The sequence below is a fragment of the Anser anser genome (genome assembly GCF_964211835.1).
Source record: "Anser anser genome assembly, chromosome: 1".
Taxonomy (NCBI): domain Eukaryota; kingdom Metazoa; phylum Chordata; class Aves; order Anseriformes; family Anatidae; genus Anser; species Anser anser.
In genome coordinates this window covers 187,478,020-187,482,876 of record NC_139720.1, presented here as the reverse complement: position 1 = coordinate 187,482,876, position 4,857 = coordinate 187,478,020, and the positions used below count along the sequence as shown (strand labels likewise).

Here is a 4,857-nt window from a genome sequence, read left to right as displayed (position 1 = left end):
TGACAGATAAGTCAGTGTAATTCCCCATCGCAACGGAAATGATGCTCCAGATTCCAAACGCATCCTGAAGATGTCACTGACAATAATCTTCAAAGAACGGCCAGTGAAAGTGGGCTGTATGTTTGCAGGATGATATACTGCAAATGACAGGAAGAATTATGTGAGTGAAGACGAATCTGTAACATATTATTAAGCAATTTCACGAGAATAACAGGGATAAAAGGATAATGGATGAGGGTGTCATTATTACCTTCATGTAGAGGGAAAGCAAAAGCAAAGGTAGAGAGACAAGATTAATTGAGGAAGGGTGAAGCATTCATTGCTCATCAGCTCTTTTGTACTCGCTGCTCCTGAAATTCCAGACAAAAAAAAAAAAAAATTGCTCAGGGCTGCATTTTAATGCAGCTGGCAAGACAGAGCAAAAAACTGACAGGGCACTTTTTTGTCACCTCCCTGTTTCCATAAACACACAATGGCTATTACTCCTTGAGTCTTCCTGTGGTCATAAGAGTAAACTGGTAGGATGTTCTTTTTATCGCAGCTACTGCTTTTAATTGTGCTTCCGAACTAGGCAGCTTTATCTGCCGACGATGTGGAAGTGAGCAGGTCATTCTGCACGCATTGTTTGCATTGCACAGTTGCAAATGTAAGCAGACTGTACATAATGGATGTCAGTAGAAGTGCTTCCTTCGAACACAAAAGCAAACCGGAGTGTCCTGTAACATTAGTGACAACATAAAATTATGTCAAGGTATAAGATTTTACTGCTGTTTAATATACAAGATGAAGAAACAGGAAATGATTTGGCAATTGTGCAGACCAATCCTGCAGTTTTAACTCAAGGATAATTACAGTTGAAGTCAAGTTTTGCTCAGAGAGCTATCACTGGGTCAATAATTTCAATTCCCAGTATCATTTTCTGTACTTTCTCTAAGAAGCAGCAGATTTTACTGCAGAAATAGTTTTTAAAAAATATTTCACATACTTTTATAAAGCTTAGTATATAATATGCATATATATATTTAATATTTTTTTAATGTATATACATATAAAATGTTTTCAGCTGATAAAGATGTTTTATCTGTATGCATTTTAATATCAAAAGGAAAGTCAGGAACTGTGATAATTAAGAACATGTAACTATTTATATTCAGAGGATGGATTCTAGATGTTAAGCCTTCATAGCTTTTAAAAAAGTAGTCAGCTTCCTTGATTTTCTTTTCTGTGTTTATTTTAAATAAGGGGTGGTTTTGGTGAAATAATCAGAGGGGAGGGGGGTTGTTTGTTTGTTTTTCTTTTAACCAATAAAAATATTTCAAAGTTTTGACACCAAAAGAAAGGGAAGGAAATTAATTTCTCAGCTGTCCTCTGTAGAGAAAACGAGTGGTTTTTTTTTTTTTTTTTTTTTTTTTTTAGGAGCTTTAAGGGACACAAATGAAAACCTGCAGTTTGATAAGAAAAAAAAAAAGAGTAATGTGCTTTGATTTCTTCCTTTTAGTAGTGAAAACTGTTTTCTAATTGATTAAGTTGTGTTTTCTTTAAACTGACCTGCACACATAGAATAAAGGGCATATGCAGGATTTCAGAAGGAATGCCTAAGTTTGGTAGCACAAGATCACTCACTGGCAGAATTGAAACCTTGACACTGGGGGAGAGGGGTGTTTTCTGCTGCCTAACGTGTAATACCAAGAACAAACAGAAGAAAAAGTACTAAGGGACAGAAGTGGGTCAAGAGCCGGGTTAGGGTGGGAGGGGGCTGCACTTTATTACAGTAGGTTTATTGATCATGGACAAATATGTATGAAAAAAGAAGACAATTTCACTCAGTATTTGTTATATTAACACAAGAATATTAGAAGGTTGTTTCAGCAGACTGAATGCTGTGCTGTGCATCAATGGATGCTGTGACGAACCCTACAGAAGCAGAGAGATCTGCTCAGGTTCATTACAAAGGTTTTCTAAGTAATCTACAGGATCTCATGTTTATATACCAGTCACAATAATCTGCTTGAACAATGTAACTTAGAAACTGGGTCATCTGATAGGTAAAACACAATTCTATGCTTAATAGTTCAGATCTTTCTGTGGATTTTACTTGTTCATAGTGTATATTGCAGTTATGCTTAAAAGTCCAAAATCACTGGCATTATCAATGAGTGATCGGATAATACTAGTGGATTTTGATATTTGTGTTCAAAGCAGTTATTGCTAAAGCAAATTCAGAGTGCACAAGATATCTGACTGGAGATGTTCATGTATGTCTTGTATCTTATTTTTTATTTCAAATTTAAATAGAAAGTGTGCTAGTGGTGATATATATATATATATATATATGTATATATATATATATATAAACATCACCACAATATTTCCCCAGAGCACACAGTAAACTTTTGGCTCTATGAAAAGACAGCAAGATTCTGGTCTCTCTTGCCCTGAGGGAGAGAGAAGTCAGTCAGTGCATCATCCCTACTTTTCCCCTCATTTTGCCTATTCAGTTCCAGTACTCTGCAGTGTACTGTCTTGCTAAAATGACTAGGAATCACAGAGAAAGTGGGTATCTAATTCTTTTCCCCTCTTCCCATCATCACTCAGTGTAATGTTTTTTTGACTTCATTGTGCATGTGTATTAGAAAGGGGAAAGAGGTAGACGGGAAGGTATTTTGGCTCCAGATACTTTATTTTGCCGTGTCCATTGGGGTGAAAAGCAGTACAGTGGAATTTTTCATGACTCTGTCTTTGACCTAAGCTGCAAAAAAATGTGTTCAGTTTTGCAGGTAAAATGCAAACAAAACCAAGTTTGCATTTTTTCTCTGCTGTTTGACCTACCAGTCAGCTGAAAATCTGTATACCTCAATTTTACAATATCAACATGTGGCATGTGCCTCAAGTGACGTACAGTTACTGGTGATTATGTGCAAACAGGAAAGAATCCAGCTTGACAATGAGATTCTCATCTGAGTTTGCATGGCTCATAGTTATAAAATAAATCTCATTGTTTTACACCCAAACTGTTCAGACATTACCTGAACTAGGCAGAGTGGAAAGCACTGACTGTTCACAACTAGCTTTATAGCAAATTTTGGAGACATATCTGGTCTGATGTGTATTCATACTAAAATGAAGAGTAATTTTTGCCCAGGAAACTAGAGAGACATCCTGACAAGACATAGTAATGCTTTCGTTGTATGGCTTCGACGACTTTCAGCATGTATTTACAAAATGCGATGATATACCAAAAGATCAGGAAATTATGGTTGTATTTCGTCTGCCAAATGCCCCCTCCCTCTTTGTTTTACCATCTACTTGTTTGAGTAGGGTGATATGTTCACCTTTCTTTCTGTCTCTCTCTCATTGTGCCTAGTGCTGCACCCCACACTTTTTAATGACAAGCAGTGATGTTTCTCCAATCACAGTTCCTTTTGATCAAAAAGTACTGAAATCAATGGAAAGACCTAGAATGATTTCAGTGGGTTTTGGGTAAGGACCAGTCTTACTAAAATCAAACAGATCTGCAAGTCTCGATGAACCTTTGTGATTTAATGTCCATGAAAATCCTCAGACTTGCTCATCTCAGCAGGGTCATTTATCACAGAGGGAAATTCAGACTCTTAATGAATGCAGGTGATAGTTAACATTTTGGTGTTCATACTATGTTTTTTTTTCTGGAAGTATTTGTTGAAATATGTGATGTTTTAGTTCAATATTTTGAGTTCCCACCTTCATGCCCTCTAGTGGACAATGGAGCTTGCTTTCGTCAGAACCCAACACATCTCAGACAGAAATTACCCATAAACTTGGTTTCTTCATTGGAAGTGATGTTTTCATGTAAACTGTATCTTGAATTCTTTACTCTTCAGTTGGGATCTATTTAATTTTTCTGTACTGACATAAGAAAATGTTGCTCTCATGTTATTTCATGTAAGCTTGTAAAATATTGTAATACATGGCTATTTTTCTCAGTCTCCTAAATAGAGATCCCAGCAGGACCACACTGAAACTTCCCGTATTCTAAGGTTGTAATAATAACTTTGAAAAATCTACTTGTTGATATAGTCCGCTACAAAATGGCAAAAAGTGTTTTAAGTTTTCAAATTTTTATAGAAATAGTTGACGTTTTCTATCATTAAAGATTTATGTTTTTTCATAAACATTAAAAATACCTAAAGTTTTCCCGCTGGTAGAGAAAGAAGTTCCAACAGCAACCAATTTAAAAAAAAAAAAAAAACAACAAAACAACAACAAAAAAACACTCTTCCAAGAACAATGCTCTCACTAGGTTTCTTAAAAAATACAGTTTTGACTATCCTATTTTCTGTGATAAACACACAACAATGTAATCACACAGAAGACTTATTTTAATATTGTACAGTTGCATTGGATGACTGCAGCACCCACAGAGTATGTCTCTGTTTTCATTCATGGAGGTATTTATCAAATAATTACACTGTTGTTCCATTTATGCTTTGCAGTCTCTTAAGTGTATGATGCTACTGATTCTTAAGGATAAATGGTCAACACTAGGGAGGAGAAATGTGCATATCTAGTCCTCCCCAGAAGCAAATAGGTGTTTATTCTCAGCAGTTCCTTAAACACGACCAACACACTCTTCCATGGGACAAGCAAGTAAGGTTTCTCTGTAGGTTCCTGATATTGGGTATTTGGGTTTTCTGAAGCACTTCCAGCTTCTACTTCAGACTTCTGAATGTAACAGCTGCTGTGAGCACTCAACATTTTTGCAAACAAGTCTAAAATCAGTATTAATATTTATTACAGCTAATGTAGCTTACTTAGATGCTGTGTCAAGACTGATGATATGAAAATTTCTTATTTGTTTTCTGTGCTGTTAAAGTTTTA

At 35.8% G+C, this 4,857-nt stretch overlaps 1 protein-coding gene across 14 annotated transcripts in view; it reads left to right on the top strand.

Annotated features, from left to right (window-relative positions):
* NBEA (neurobeachin) overlaps positions 1–4,857 on the top strand; it is a 520,716-nt gene that overhangs the window by 387,546 nt on the left and 128,313 nt on the right. The gene's annotated exons all lie outside the window — the stretch shown is intronic.